The sequence below is a fragment of the Triturus cristatus genome, chromosome 3_1 (assembly GCF_964204655.1).
Source record: "Triturus cristatus chromosome 3_1, aTriCri1.1, whole genome shotgun sequence".
Classification (NCBI taxonomy): domain Eukaryota; kingdom Metazoa; phylum Chordata; class Amphibia; order Caudata; family Salamandridae; genus Triturus; species Triturus cristatus.
The window spans coordinates 645329904-645347086 of record NC_140583.1 but is presented as its reverse complement, the minus strand read 5'-3'; the positions used below and the strand labels follow the sequence as shown (position 1 = coordinate 645347086).

Here is a 17183-nt window from a genome sequence, read left to right as displayed (position 1 = left end):
ACTCGCAGGAAAGCAACTGAAGGACATCTGGCCTTCTCACACCCCAATGTATTAAACTATATCTTGCTGCTACAAACATACAATTGACTAGAACCTACACCAGTGCTTTAATTGCAAAAAAACCCAAATAAGCAGCAAGTCTCTCGTCAAGAGGCCACTGCAGCTTGCACCATACTTTGCCCCTGCTATGCTGCCAACGATCGCTACTACACTCCTACAATTGTGACAATTTGGACTATTTCATTCCCCAAAAGCTTTACAAATGGCCTGTGTGGCAGGCAATAGCCATTTTTATGTATATTGAATTAATCATTAACTGTTGCTGTGGTCATCTCTAAATTAGCCAGACAGTGCCGCCTTGTGGCAGAATGTCACAAGCGCCGGTGTTGACAATTAAGTGCTTGTGCCAGCACCGGAAACCACCGGCTCAAATTAAGAACTGATCCTACATAAAACAACAAATAACCCCACTTGAATCAAATTGTACACAAATCTGCCCAGTAACAAGAATATGCCAGAACGTGCTCGAAGGTATTTATGGAGCTGCTAAACTAATCGGGGACATGAAAGGTGGAGTGTCCTAAAAGCCAGTGACTTTAAAAGACTAAGGAATGCTATGGACTGCTAGTGACAGGAGTGTCGTGAAAGCTTTCCATTTTCGCATAGGCTGGTCCAATGCAGAGATGGTGTTTTGAGGAAAGAACTTCTGGCTGTTTGGAGGGAAACAATGGCTTTAATAAAACACCTATGTGCCAAGGTTGTATAGCTGACCAATGCTAGAGAATTAAAACGATCCCAGTCAAGAACAGAATACAATCAAAGACGGTGAAATACAACCGACCAGCAATAGAGGACAGATTCAGTCCAAAATAACGAGATACATAGGCTACCAACAGAGCACTGAAACAGTTCACGACTCTTTAGTTTGAAAGCAATTTATGAGCTTTCTGAGAAATAAAATGGAAAAATATCCCGGATGAGGAAAAACCACAGACCTACAGCAGAGAGGAAAAACAAACCAAGATAGGAAGAGGGCCCTTACCCACAGCAAAGCACAGAAATACAAGAAGATAGTGAGGGAATCTGACTCAATAAAGCAAGAACATAAATCCACGATGACAAATGAAACCCATTTGGTTTAAGAAGATTTCAATATTTGCCTAGATCAGACCAAGTGCCACTCAAGCCACTTTATATTCATATCAACATGAACCAGGATATAAATGGCACCACTCACAACTGGATTATAACCACAGGATTAGACTCATAAAAATGAAAATTTAGATCTAAACTGGTGAAGCCATATTTCAATCACAGTTTGGTTTCATTTTAGCGCGTCTGTGGAGATGGAATTACTCCTATTGCCCACTTGTGACCAATGTCAATTTACAGATAGTATTTTACTGCTTAAACTGGGCTTGACATAAAAAACTACAGTCATTTTCCAATGTCTTCAAATGATAGAGTAAACTCTAACATCACATATTGTGGCTGCACAATAGAAATATTTACCTAATGAAAGCGGTTTAAATATATATCACAAGGAATACAAATATCGCCAGTGCTTAGTTTGTAAAAAGTGTAAGTGCCAGGGCCAGAGGTGTTTCTCTTAAGGCTACAGTAGTTGGCACTGCAACATGCCCCTGCCCTTCCTGCACTGCCAAACACTAACCATAACACAATACAGTGGTGACACTTAGGACTATTCCCGTTCACCTCAACGTTGTATTACATTTTTAAAGTATATAAACATCTTGGTGATGAGAACTGCTCAGAGATAGACCAACAGCGCCACCATTTGGTAGACTGCCATAAATTAATGGATGTGTTTAAACAGGCACACATTAAGACAGGATAGAAGTCACTTTGAACGCTTGGTAACAGTATAATTAGTAAGGGTGGGCGTAGTTCGCGAAGTAGCACTTCGCGAAGCTACGCAAAGTGAAGTTCGCACTACGCGAGCTACGCGTAGCACTTCGCGAACTGCGAAGTAACATGTTCGCACTGTGCAAGATGTTGTTTTCAATGATTGCACAGTGCGGACAAGCAACCGGCACTGTGCAATCATTGAAAATGGCATCTTGCACAGTGCGAGCTGTAGTTTTCTGCTGCTCGAGTAGATTTTTACTCGAGCTGCAGCTTTCTCAACGCGAACTGGTAGTTTCTCATCGCGAGCGGTCGCGAGCATACGCGACCCCTCGCAATGAGAAACCTGACCTTCTCGCGTTGGGAATCTCGCCGGGAGGTTTATTTTCCATGCTCGCGATCGCGAACAAGGAAAAAGTCTCGCCAGGATGTCATTTTGCTTGCTCGCGGTCGCCAACTTGACGTTGAGGACCGCGAGCAAGCAAAAAATGACCGCAGCACTACGCAACACTACGCTACGCGTGTTCGCACTGTGCTACGTGCAGTTCGCGTAGCGCGAAGTAGCGCGAACTTCGCAAACTACGCGAGCGTAGCGTAGTGCTTCGCCCAGGCCTAATAATTAGCTGCATCGTTTACATGAATATATCACATTGATCCTGAGCCCTGTTCTGTGACCATATCCGAATATTGTAATGTAAAAGGAGGTGACTGCGAGGGGCCTCAGAGCAAGATCGCCTGGTAATGTCTGGGCCCTTATTTCTACCTCTATATACTCAGTGCATTGGATCGGTCAGTCATGTGCAAGCTGATTATAAAAGGGTGATTATAGTTTCAACAGCATTACACCTTCACAAAGCAAACATGTGAAAGCTCACAGACATCTTAACAACAAAGTAAATAAATTGCCTTACTAAGACCAGAGCTTTGTGATAAGCAGCAGCATTAAGCCCTTAAATCACATGAGGATTTTCGATGCTAAACGAGCGTATAAATTAATATTCAGTGCCATATCGTTTTACTATTACAAGGCGACCAGTGATGCACTATACTTAAAATCTTTCAGACTATAACACATCTATAACAGCTCAGTGAGAAACTAGTTGCTTATCTGTAACAGCAGAATAACAGCTTGAAACTGCAGTAGGTTCACACGCTGTGCATTATTTCGCCACCTAGTGGTTTGGTCTGGAAAATATGCTCAAATAAATTGTGAGTGTTGACCATAAGGAACATGTTGTCCATGTCTTGAATTGACACTTTACCAGCTGAAACTTAACAATGTCCCTTTCTTCTTGTTGAATGTGCTTTACGTTTTCTCAATAAGGTTTCACCGGAAAAGGAGTGACATTACTGCATGGCTTCTACACTCCACCATGCCAAAGTTCGCTACAAAAAATTTAAGGGGGGGGGGGGGGGGTAATTCTTCCAGCAATAGGCAGAGTGTAGATGAAGGGGTGAAAAAACAACAAAGCTTCGTTAGCACGTAAACGGTCTTTTAAAGACCTGTGAAGTACTCGGGTGCGGCTGCGATAAGCTCAAAAACTGTCTGTATGTCAGCCTGGGAAGCTGTCTCAGCCCGGGCTGACACACACGACGTGGGGGGCTGAAGCCCTTCGAGCCCTATGGGCGTTGCGCGCCTGGTGGGTGGTATAGGTGGAATACTGCATTAAAGTATCCGATACCAATGTACATTGTATTCATCTGTGAAGGGGGAGTTGCATACATGGTTCCTAAATTGTGTGTTTGCAGCAAACAAGTCTATTGACGCTTGTTTGGCCTTGCGAAAATTCTACATAATGAGCTATTTATTTTCCATTCAAGTGAAATGACGATTGGTCTGCTTAACGTATCTCCATGTCCATTTTCTTCCCCTAGTAGGCAGTGCTACACCAGACTCGGCTTGTTTTCCCAGTGACAAATCTCCTAAGCTAACTGCGACATTGTGTAGGACTTTGATCCCACAACTGACATTGTGACTATGAAATGGTGGTGTCCATTTAAAAATTTACCATATACTTCTTTACTTTGCATGGGAAGGCCTTCAGTTCTTAGTCATTAATTCTACAAAACGTATGTGTTGACTGAGTGATCCGAGCGCCAGTTTCTTGTATGTTCCCCACCCTGTATGTAAAACATCGAAATAACATCTAATGGCAGAACAACAATTCGAAGATGGCGACAGTGCCTGGTGCTTTGTGGGTTTCAGACGAGGTATTATGGGTAATCTCAAAACCTAAACTACTCCTTTGAAAAAAAACCTGCCTGCAACATTCAAGCTCAACACTAGAGGGCAGGAGTGTGCACAACATGTGATCAACAGCAGTGCATCCTGCGAACAGTGTTTTTTTTGCTATTAATGAATTAGCTCCATGGTTGGTTCCATCATTAGATAAAATATGGTTAAATAAGGAATCAAAAACATAATATGGTTCACATTTTCACGGAGAGACGAGCGACCACTTCTGGAGAGCGCAACTGCTGATGCACAGCAGAGCACCGCCCACCTACAGATACGGAGAGAAGAGTGACCACTTATAGAGAGCACAACAGCTGACACACAGCACAGTACCGGCCACCCGGAGAGAAGAGTGACCACTTCTAGAGAGCACAACAGCAGAGCACCGCAGACATGGAGAGAAGGGTGACCACTTCTAGAGAGCACAACAGCTAAGGCACAGCAGAGCACCGCCCAGCTACAGACACGGAGAGAAGAGTGACCACTTCTAGAGAGCACAACAGCTGAAGCACAGCACCGCCCACCTACAGACACGGAGAGAAGAGTGACCACTTCTAGAGAGCACAACAGCGGACACACAGCACAGCACCGCCCACCCGGAGAGAAGAGTGACCACTTCTAGAGAGCACAACAGCTGACGCACAGCACCGCCCACCTACAGACACGGAGAGAAGAGTGACCACTTCTAGAGAGCACAACAGCTGATGCACAGCAGAGCACCGCCCAGCTACAGACACGGAGAGAAGAGTGACCACTTCTAGAGAGCACAACAGCTGACGCACAGCAGAGCACCGCCCAGCTACAGACACGGAGAGAAGAGTGACCACCTCTAGAGAGCACAATAGCTGAAGCACAGCACCGCCCACCTACAGATATGGAGAGAAGAGTGACCACTTCTGAGAGCACAACAGCTGAAGCACAGCACCGCCCACCTACAGACACAGAGAGAAGAGTGACCACTTCTAGAGAACACAACAGCTGACGCACAGCAGAGCACCGCCCACCTGCAGACACGGAGAGAAGAGAGACCACTTCTAGAGCACACAACAGCTGACACACAGCACCGCCCACTCGGAGAGAAGAGTGACCACTTCTAGAGAGCACAACATCTGACGCACAGCAGAGCACCGCAGACATGGAGAGAAGAGTGACCATTTCTAGAGAGCACAATAGCTGACGCACAGCAGAGCACCGCCCACCTGCAAATACGGAGAGAAGAGTGACCATTTCTAGAGAGCACAACAGCTGACGCACAGCAGAGCACCGCAGACATGGAGAGAAGGGTGACCACTTCTAGAGAGCACAACAGCTGATGCACAGCAGAGCACCGCCCACCTGCAGACACGGGAGAAGAGTGACCACTTCTAGAGAGCACAACAGTTGAAGCACAGCACCGCCCACCTACAGACACAGAGAGAAGAGTGACCTCTCCTAGAGAGCACAACAGCTGATGCACAGCAGAGCACCACCCACCCACAGAGCGCACAACAGCTGACACACAGCACCCCCCACCCGGAGAGAAGAGTGACCACTTCTAGAGAGCACAACAGCACTGCCCACCTACAGATACGGAGAGAAGATTGACCACTTCTAGAGAGCACAACAGCTGACGCACAGCAGAGCACCGCCCACCTACAGACACGGGAGAAGAGGGACCACTTCTAGAGAGCACAACAGTTGAAGCACAGCAGCGCCCACCTACAGACACGGAGAGAAGAGTGACCACTTCTAGAGAGCACAATAGCTGACGCACAGCAGAGCACCGCCCAGCTACAGACACGGAGAGAAGAGTGACCACTTCTAGAGAGCACAATAGCTGACGCACAGCAGAGCACCGCCAAGCTACAGACACGGAGAGAAGAGTGACCACTTCTAGAGAGCACAATAGCTGAAGCACAGCACCGCCCACCTACAGATATGGAGAGAAGAGTGACCACTTCTGAGAGCACAACAGCTGACGCACAGCAGAGCACCGCCCACCTGCAGACACGGAGAGAAGAGAGACCACTTCTAGAGCACACAACAGCTGACACACAGCACCGCCCACTCGGAGAGAAGAGTGACCACTTCTAGAGAGTACAACATCTGACGCACAGCAGAGCACCGCAGACATGGAGAGAAGAGTGACCATTTCTAGAGAGCACAACAGCTGACGCACAGCAGAGCACCGCCCACCTGCAAATACGGAGAGAAGAGTGACCATTTCTAGAGAGCACAACAGCTGATGACCAGCAGAGCACCACCCACCCACAGAGCGCACAACAGCTGACACACAGCACCCCCCACCCGGAGAGAAGAGTGACCACTTCTAGAGAGCACAACAGCACTGCCCACCTACAGATACGGAGAGAAGATTGACCACTTCTAGAGAGCACAACAGCTGACGCACAGCAGAGCACCGCCCACCTACAGACACGGGAGAAGAGTGACCACTTCTAGAGAGCACAACAGTTGAAGCACAGCAGCGCCCACCTACAGACACGGAGAGAAGAGTGACCACTTCTAGAGAGCACAACAGCTGACGCACAGCAGAGCACCGCCCAGCTACAGACACGGAGAGAAGAGAGACCACTTCTAGAGAGCACAATAGCTGAAGCACAGCACCGCCCACCTACAGATATGGAGAGAAGAGTGACCACTTCTAGAGATCACAACAGCTGACGCACAGCAGAGCACAGCCCACCTACAGACACGGAGAGAAGAGTAACCACTTCTGAGAGCACAACAGCTGACGCACAGCAGAGCACCGCCCAGCTACAGACACGGAGAGAAGAGAGACCACTTCTAGAGATCACAACAGCTGACGCACAGCAGAGCACAGCCCACCTACAGACACGGAGAGAAGAGTGACCACTTCTAGAGAACACAACAGCAGACGCACAACAGAGCACCGCCCACCTGCAGACACGGAGAGAAGAGAGACCACTTCTAGAGCACACAACAGCTGACACACAGCACCGCCCACCCGGAGAGAAGAGTGACCACTTCTAGAGAGCACAACATCTGACGCACAGCAGAGCACCGCAGACATGGAGAGAAGAGTGACCATTTCTAGAGAGCACAACAGCGGACGCACAGCAGAGCACGGCAGACATGGAGAGAAGGGTGACCACTTCTAGAGAGCACAACAGCTAAGGCACAGCAGAGCACCGACCACCTACAGATACGGGAGAAGAGTGACCACTTCTAGAGAGCACAACAGTTGAAGCACAGCACCGCCCACCTACAGACACAGAGAGAACAGTGACCTCTCCTAGAGAGCACAACAGCTGATGCACAGCAGAGCACCGCCCACCCACAGAGCGCACAACAGCTGACACACAGCACCCCCCACCCGGAGAGAAGAGTGACCACTTCTAGAGAGCACAACAGCACTGCCCAACTACAGATACGGAGAGACGATTGACCACTTCTAGAGAGCACAAAAGCTGACGCACAGCAGAGCACCGCCCACCTACAGACACGGGAGAAGAGTGACCACTTCTAGAGAGCACAACAGTTGAAGCATAGCACCGCCCACCTACAGACACAGAGAGAAGAGTGACCACTTCTAGAGAGCACAACAGCTGATGCACAGCAGAGCACCGCCCACCCACAGAGCGCACAACAGCTGACACACAGCACCCCCCACCCGGAGAGAAGAGTGACAACTTCTAGAGAGCACAACAGCACTGCACACCTAAAGATAGGGAGAGAAGATTGACCACTTCTAGAGAGCACAACAGCTAACGCACAGCAGAGCACCGCAGACATGGAGAGAAGAGTGACCACTTCTAGAGAGCACAACAGCTGATGCACAGCAGAGCACCGCCCACCTGCAAATACGGAGAGAAGAGTGACCACTTCTTGACGCACAGCAGAGCACCGGCCACCTACAGATACAGGCACACCATTTGTGAACAGGAGAGACCACTGACCCAACAGAGCACAGAAACAATCTCGAATAAGGAGAGACCATTTATGAAAAACGATGTCACATAAGTTCGAGATGAAAAAGTATTTCATATAAGTAGACTTCACTGTTATATGCCGTTGTGCACAGGAAACTCACTAAAAGGGGGAAAAGTGACCCACACAAAGTGCTGAAATAATCCACAATAAAAAGGCAACATATCAGTGGTGGAGCGCTAAAACAATCCTAGATAAGGGGACGCCATTAACCCTTCACATAAACAATGCCAAATAACAAGATACCACAGAGACACAGTTGAGCATGGAAACGATCAACCATAATGAGAAGTCAACAACAGAAAATGAGAACAATCCCAAAAATAGATAAAGAGAGAGCAATAACACACAGAGCACAAAACATGCATCCAGACAGAAAAAAACACTTACAATGAAGAGCAAAAATAACCACTGATAAATAGACCATGCCCACCCATAACAGAGAACAGAAACTATTCAATCAATCAATCGGGGGTTTATATAGCGCACTACTCACCCGTGAGGGTCTCAAGGCGCTGAGGGGGGGCAGCTCCGGATCAGTCTAAGAGCCAGGTCTTGAGGTCCTTCCTGAAAGCGTGCAGGGTTGGGGAGCGTCGGATGTTCACGGGGAGCTTGTTCCAGGTCTTGGCTGCGATGTAGGAGAAGGCTCTCCCACCTGTCCTGTTTCTGCAGATGTCCTCTGCCAGGGCGAGGTCGGCAGAGCAGAGGTTCCTCTTGGGTACGTGGAAGGATACTCTCTCGTTGAGGTATTTGGGTCCGATGTTGTTAAGGGATTTGTAGGCGTGGGTGAGGAGTTTGAAGGTGACCCTCTTCTCGACGGGGAGCCAGTGGATGTCTCGTAGGTGTTGGGTCATGTGTTTGTGATGTGAAGTCCCGAGGACGAGTCTGGCAGCGGCGTTCTGGATGGTCTGGAGCCTGTGTAGTAGAGCTCTGTTGATTCCGGTGTATAGGGCATTGCCGTAGTCCAGTCTGCTGGTTATAAGCGCGTGGTTGACTATCTTTCTGCAGTCGGGGGGATCCATTTGAAGGTCTTGCGGAGGATGTGCAGGCAGTTGAAGCTGGTGGAGGCGACGGCGTTGACCTGGCAGTTCAAGGAGAGGGAGGAGTCGAGGATGATGCCGAGGTTTCTTGCGTGGTCAGTAGGGGTGGGAGTGTGCAGAGGGCAGAGGGCCACCAGGTGTTGTCCCAGGCGGGGTTGCAGGGTCCGAGGATGAGGACCTCGGTCTTCTCGGAGTTGAGCTTCAAACAGCTGTCTTTCATCCAGGCTGCCACGTTCTTCATTCCTTCCTGAAAGCACAGTCAGGTGTCTTCGGGATTCTTTGTGAGTGAGAGGATGAGCTGGGTGACGTCGGCATAGGATACAATGCTGAGCCCATGCTGTCTGACGATGGCAACGAGGGGGGCCATGTAGATGTTGAAGAGCGTGGGGCTGAGCGATGAGCCTTGGGGGACTCCACAGTTGATATCGCTGGGTTCGGAGAGGAAAGAGGGGTGTGTGGGGAGGGAGTCTGATCCTCTGGGTTCTGCCGGAGAGAAAGGATCGGATCCTTGTATCCCTGGGTCATGAAGTCTGGCTGCCAGCGTGCGATGAGAAACGGTGTCGAAGGCAGCGGAGAGGTCTAGAAGGATGAGGGCCGCGGTGTGTCCCGGGTCGAGTAGCATGCGGATGTCATCAGTGGCCGCGAGGAGCGCGATCTCGGTGCTATGGTTGCTGCAGAATCCAGACTGGGAGGCGTCTTGGTTGGAGTTCTCTTCGATGAAGGTGGTCAGCTGGGCGTTCACGAGTCGCTCGGTGACTTTGGCCGCGAAAGGGAGGAGAGAGATGGGTCGGTAGTTTTTCAGGTCCGTTGGGTCGGCCGTAGGTTTCTTGAGGAGGGGTTTTACCTCTGCCCGCTTCCAGTCGTCTGGAAAGATGCCGGACATGAAGGAGGCATTGATGGTCAGTCCCAGTTCAGGTGCAATGGCGGCCCTGTGGAATATGTGCGGAGCGCAGGGGTCCGTTGGGGCTCCTGAGTGGGTTTTCTTCATGGTAGCGGTGATGTGTTAGATGGTAGCGGGATTCCAGGTTATGTTGGTTGGTTTATCGGCAGCGTTGGGGGGGGGTGGTGATGTCCAGCGTCGGTTCGCTGAAATTGTTGCAGAGGGCCTTTATCTTCAGATGGAAGTATGAGCTGAGTTTGTCGCAGAGTTGCTGGGAAGGTGTGACGTCCGTGGCTTCGCTGGCGGGTTTTGTGAACTGTTGAATGACGTTGAACAGTTCCTTGGCGTTGGTCGCATTGGTCTGGACTTTGTCTCTTCTGAAGGTCCGTTTTGTGTCCCAAGATATGGAGAGCCCATAGACCAGCAGCACAACCCAAAGAAAAACACGATAAGGAGAGATCATGGACTGACACAGGGTACTAGCATGCCCTGATAAGGACATCTCACAGATCCACCACAGAGCATTAAAACAAATCATGAAAATGAAAGGTGCTGACTCACAGTGCAGCACAGAAATTGTATCAGACAAGCGAAGACCACAGATCCACAGCAGAGCCCCGGACACTGTGACATAAGGAGAAACAACTGACCAAACAGAGGCAAAAGATCCCATGTAAGATGTCAAAGAGAGGGGGAAAAATCCAGAACAAGGAGAACCCACTGACCCCACAGACCCCACAGAGTACAGGAACAAACCAAGGCAAGGCAAGGAGAGGTGATTAACCCACAGCAGCTGGAGCAACTGGAGCTCAGAAAAAATCCAGAAAGGGCACACAACTGGTCACAACAGATTAGAGAAACCAAAAGGAAAACCAGTGGGTCTAAAGATTTCTCTGTCCCAATCCTTTTGCCCAAACACGCATTCACTGGTCCGCGCCAGAATTGTTAAAAGGGCAGCATTTGAACCAACCACAAACGCCGCACCAATCTATGTGTCTTTCATTTCCTTGCAAACCTTTCTAGGATGGGTGTACATTTTACTACACAGTAATTTTAGATACTGTGAAAGCAGGTGCTAGTGCCAGGATATTTCAGTGGTGTGTACGCGTACACAAACACGTGCACACACACACACATGTACACACACGAGATCCCATAGGCTGTTGTTAAAATGTCTGCAGCTCAAAAACTGATATCAGAAAGACAGGACTGTGGGGCTTTCTGAACCAAAAAAACAACACCTACAGCTTAAGCAGCAACGAAGCAGTCACTATTTAAAGTTGAACAAACATGACCTATAGTAAAAAGACAACTGGCGCAGACTAACTGTAAATACAGCACTGTACTGCATTATTGCATAGTGTTATAGTATTTGAACAGTGCCTACTATCCTATGTGAAGTGCAGAAGTGTTTCTCTACCCTACACTACACTGGGTGTGTGCGTGAAGTTGGTTGTCTTTGCTGTGAGCCTATGTAGGAAGTGCTTGCATGTCACGTGTGATGACTCCACGGTGCAGTTATTGTGCTTCGGGACACAGCGCCAGGAGTGTGGCGGCTGCGGAAGCATTCGCTATAGATGCACATTGATTAACTCTGCAGTCCCCGTATTGTTTTGGTAGGTTATCTTGGATGTTCTTAATCTGATTCCCTGTGCTGGCTGTGACAGGAGCCTCCACGCTGATCTTATGGATCCGGTAGAAGTAACAGGTGTAGATAAGTGGGAGTCGTTTCAGATCAGTGATGTGTCTGCGAGGACACTGGCAGTACAGGGCACTATCCGAAGCAGACCCAGTTATTGTAATGGCCTTTTATTAGCAGAACCAGAATTTCTACTTAAAAGACTGCACGGAGTACAAGAAGGAGCTGCGAAGCTGGCACTGAACAAGCCGAGATTTTCAACATCCTCTGGAGCTCTGAGCTCCGCTGGCTTCCAGTGAAGGAAAGGATTGCATTCAAATCCCTATATGTAGCTTTCAGGGCAATTCATAAAAAAGGCAACATTTTCCTCCAAGAGATCTTAGCTCTTCAACTGCAAACCCTTCAATATATCCCTAGATTTCAGTAAGTTAGATAGGGGACAGGGGAGGGGGGGGGGTGTTTAAGTTGGGAGGATGGGGGTTGGTCGAGCATTCTCAGTTAGGGCCGCTCAACTCAGTACCAATCTACTGGGCTCTTTGAGAGCTTGTCGTGACCTGCCTCCATTTACTCGGCCCCTCGGGTGAGAACCCTATGATGAAGCATATCACCAACTAGGTTGGTGAGTGAGGGTTCTTTTAAAAAGGAATTTTCTTTCCTTTTTTCTCAACAGTATTTTCACAACAGTAATCCCTTTCTGGAAATGCTCCTTTTTTGTTATTAATATAAATTATTGGGGGACCAAGAGCGGTTCCTTCCTCCCTCACTCTCTTCTTGTTTTCTGCTATTATAATTACATGCAATATTTAATTTACTTTTAAAATGTTTCTAGCAAACCTACAGCAACCAGATTTATTGGGGCAGAATGTCTTATTTTTATTTGTGTGCTATGCTTGAAATAAAAAATAAAAAGTAACCTTTACACCAATGGAGCCTGCCAGACCTGTTGGCTTTGGCAATGCTTTTTCTATTGTTCGCTTATCATAAGGGATGGATGGGATCAGTGACAAGATCAGGAAGAAAGTGAAAATGGATTGCAGGCATGGAGATCCTGAAAATTAGAAATTGCCAGAATTCTGGGTTGCCTTATGTGTGTTCAAATATTAAAATATGGGTACGGTTAGGGTCTAATCACAAACGGCATTTTGTAGTACGTTTAGTAGAACTACAATGGTACTACTTAAGAACTACGAAGAGCTATTGAAACACCCAAGACTATAAAGCCCCAGCTCTCTGTTCTTTTCTATGGGGAAACATGTAAGTTTACTACTTAGTGCTAAATGTGGGAAGGACCAGCCAATTGCTGTTCCCAAGCCACACTTCTAAAGTTGCTACAGCCAAAAAGGGAACCAGTGCTGAAGTAAAATACTCCAGCCCAGAACTGGAGTAAGTCCAGCACCATACATGGCCAAACATTGGTACTGCAACACCATCCCACAGGAAATAATGGCTGCGTTAGACTAGAAATGAAACCACTCAGGAAATTATGTTCAATTAAACTATTTAAAATAGTTACAAATATAAATAAATATAATTTAATGTTTACAAAAAATCTAAAAATAATGCATATATATATTAATTAGAAAATATTTTAACAACCTTTTCAGAATTTATAAATTAGTGTAAAACTATTCAAAATATAATTTAACTACTGTTAATTTGGCAGATAGCTTTCAATAATTGATGCACAATAAAAAATAATCTTTTTACTTTAGGTGGGAATTTATTTTTCAATTTAAACTTCAAAAAATATTTAATACAATACAGTTAAGTTAATTAAAGATTAATTATATAAGTTAATAGTCTTCTAGAATTTTTTATTTTGTTCTACATTTAAAATAAACATATAAAATGAATTTACATTAATGTTCAACGTAAAAATATTTTACTAATTGCTTTGAGTTGAATTATCTTTTTTACTTTTCCCTATACTTTACCACGGAGGACCCCACATTCAGGATAGAAATCTCCATAGCGTAAAGTATATGGAAAGGAATATGCTATTTACCAGTATGCATCTGTTCTTGGCATGTAGAGCTGCAGAGTTGTACACTTAGCATAGGTCGCCATCTGGTGTTGGGCCCGGATGTTTGCAGTTTGTTTTTCTTCTTGGACAGTCTTTGGAAGTCACGAGTTTGGTGACTCCTCCTTCGGTCCGTACTGCGCATGGGCTTCGGCTCCATCCTCAGATTGTTTTTCGCCAACAGGGAAATGATGGAGCGTAGTAATAACAGTGAGAAACCCATGTGTTGTATCTAAATAAGATGTACTGGAACGGATACAGGTAGCCGGGGAGGCGGGTGGGCGTGTACAACTCTGCAGCTCTACATGCCAAGAACAGATGCATACTGGTAAGTAGCATATTCCGTTCGAGGCATATGAGCTGCAGATTGTACACTTAGCATAGATTATATAGCAGTACCCCACCTTAGCGGCGACCACCGGTATCCGTTGCAGCTGTTTGAAAAAGTGTCTTTAGTACAGCCTGGCCCACCCTAGCTTGCTGCTTGGAATGCACATCTACACAGTAGTGTTTTGTGAAGGTGTGCGGTGTAGACCATGTGGCTGCCTTGCAGATGTCATCTAAGGGTATATTCCCTAGAAAAGCCATAGAAGCCCCTAACTTTCTTGTAGAGTGGGCTTTAGGGGGAACAGATAATGTTCTCTTTGCCTTTTGATAGCAAATTTGTATGCATTTTACAATCCACCTAGCTATCCCTGATTTTGAAATGGGGTTGCCTTTATGTGGTGGAGAGAAGGAAACGAACAATTGTTTAGTCTTCCTGAAGGGTTGCGTTCTTTGTATGTAGTATAGTAACGCCCTTTTTACATCAAGTGTGTGTAAGGCCCTTTCTGCAACAGATTGGGGTTGCGAGAAGAAGACAGGTAATTCCACTGATTGATTGAGGTGGAAGGGGGAAATGACTTTGGGCAGAAACTTCGGATTTGTGCGAAGTATGACCTTGCTGTGATGCATTTGTATGTAGGGTTCCTGTATGGTGAACGCTTGTATTTCACCAACCCTTCTAAGGGAAGTGATAGCTACAAGGAAAGCTGTTTTCCAGGTGAGAAACTGTAGCTCACATTTGTGCATTGGTTCGAAGGGCGGACCCATTAGTCGTGTAAGAACTAAATTTAGATTCCATACAGGGGAAGGTGGTGCCCTGGGAGGAATTACTCGTTTAAGGCCTTCCATGAAGGCTTTAATAGCGGGCACTCTGAAGAGTGATAAATGCTGCCTGTTTTGTAGATAAGCAGCGATCGCTGCTAGGTGTAGGCGTATGGATGAATATGCCAGGTTACACCTGTGAAGATGGAGCAGATAGCATATGATGTGCTGTATGGATGCATCTAGAGGGTTGATTGTATTGTTACGGCAGTAAATTACAAATCTTTTCCACTTTGCGGCATAGCATGCTCTAGTGGTAGGACGTCTGGCTTCCATGATGATGTTCATACAATCAGGGGGAAGGTTAAGGTATCCAAATTCTAGGATTTCAGGAGCCAGATCGCCAGGTTGAGCTGAGCTGGGTCCGGGTGCCTGATTTCTCCATGGTTCTGGGTTAGGAGGCATGGGGATAGATGCAGTTTTTGATGTGGTACCACTGACAGTTGTAGTAGCGTGGTGTACCACGGCTGCCTGGCCCACGTCGGAGCTACCAGAATGAGTGTGAGGGAGTGCTGTTGTAGCTTCCTGACCACTAATGGAATTAGTGGGAGAGGTGGAAAGGCGTATGCAAATCTGCCTGACCAGTTCATCCATATCGCATTGCCCTTGGACAATGGGTGTGGGTATCTGGCGGCGAAGCTTGGGCATTTTTTGTTTTCGTGGGTGGCGAAGAGGTCTATCTGAGGATGCCCCCACTGTTGGAAGAATGGGTGAAGAACTTGTGGATGCAGTTCCCATTCGTGTATTTGTTGCGTTTGTCTGCTGAGCAGATCTGCCATGGTGTTTTGTACGCCTGGAACGTGCTGTGCCAGGAGAAAGATGTTTTGAGGAATTGCCCATCTCCATATGCTCTGGGCTAAGCGGGAGAGCTGGGGAGAGTGTGTCCCCCCCTGTTTTTGGATATAATACATTGCAGTCATATTGTCTGTGCGAATGAGGACTGCTTTGCCCGAAATCTGTTTTTGGAAAGATTTTAGGGCTAGAAAGATCGCCAAGAGCTCCAGATGGTTGATGTGGAGCGATTTTTGCTGTGGCGTCCATAGACCTTGCATGGTGAGGTGTAGAAGGTGCGCTCCCCAGCCGGAGAGCGATGCGTCCGCTGTTAGAGTCACTTGAGGAACCGGGTCCAGGAACGGCCGCCCTTTGGAAAGGTTTGTGGTGTTCCACCACTGCAGAGAGTGATGTGTGCGGCCGTCCACCAACACCAGATCCGTCAGCTGACCCTGGGCCTGGTTCCACTGTTGTGCTAGGCACTCCTGAAGTGGACGCATGTGGAGTCTTGCATGGGGCACTATGAAAATGCAAGACGCCATCATTCCTATGAGCTTCATAAACACTCTTGCTGGAAGAGAGTGCTGAGGAAGGAATGTTTTGCGTAAGGCTTGAATGCTTGTGATTCTGGCTGAGTTTGGATAGGCAATACCCTTGGAGGTGTCTATAGTGGCCCCGAGGTATTGCTTTGTGTGAGATGGTATGAGGTGGGACTTTTGGTAGTTCACCGTGAAGCCTAGCTGGTGGAGCAGTTGGATGGTGCTGTTTGTATGCTGCACACATTGGTCGTAGGACGCGGCTTTTATCAGCCAGTCGTCTAGGTAAGGGAAGACGTGAATATGTTGACGTCTGAGGTGTGCTGCTACTACTGCTAGGCATTTGGTAAACACCCGTGGTGCGGTGGTGACCCCGAAGGGGAGAACCGTGAATTGGTAATGTTGCCCGTCCACCACGAACCTGAGGTATTTCCTGTGAGAGGGGTGTATTGGAATGTGAAAGTATGCGTCTTTCAGATCCAAGGTTGTGAGAAAGTCTCCCTGGCAGAGGAGTGGGAGGACTTGTTGTAGAGTGACCATGTGAAAATGGTCTGAGTGTATGTAGGCATTTAGAGGCCGGAGGTCCAGAATGGGTCTGAGGGTCTCGTCTCTCTTTGGTATTAAGAAATATAGAGAGTAGACCCCTAGATTTCGTTGGTTGACGGGGACCTGCTCTATAGCATGTTTTTGCAGGAGTGAAAGTACCTCTTGTTTGAGCAGTGTGGAATGTTCTTGAGACATTGGACGGTGCCTTGGTGGGATATTGGGTGGGGTAGATGTTAGCTCTAGACAGTACCCTGACCGAATAATTTGGGTCACCCATTTGTCCGATGTTATGGACTCCCATACGTGGATAAAGTTTTGTAGTCTGCCCCCGACCGGAGTGGAATGGTCTGGGGGGAGCGGAGGGGAGTCATTGTGCGGGGGGGGTGGCAGAACGGGTGTTGTTGGTTTTGCCCCTGCCCTTATTGTTGTTACCCCTGTAACCACCTCTCTGATTGCCCTTTGAAAAGGTATTTTGAGGAGGGGACTTGTAGGAGGTAGAGGCGTTATCGGTGGAGGAGCCTCTACCTGTGCCACGAAAGGACGAGCGTCGAAAGG

General features: G+C 47.6%; 1 protein-coding gene across 5 annotated transcripts in view; it reads right to left on the bottom strand.

The window, feature by feature from the left end:
- The window catches only part of CORO2B (coronin 2B), a 328857-nt gene that overhangs the window by 14220 nt on the left and 297454 nt on the right, over positions 1-17183 (bottom strand). The window lies entirely within an intron of this gene.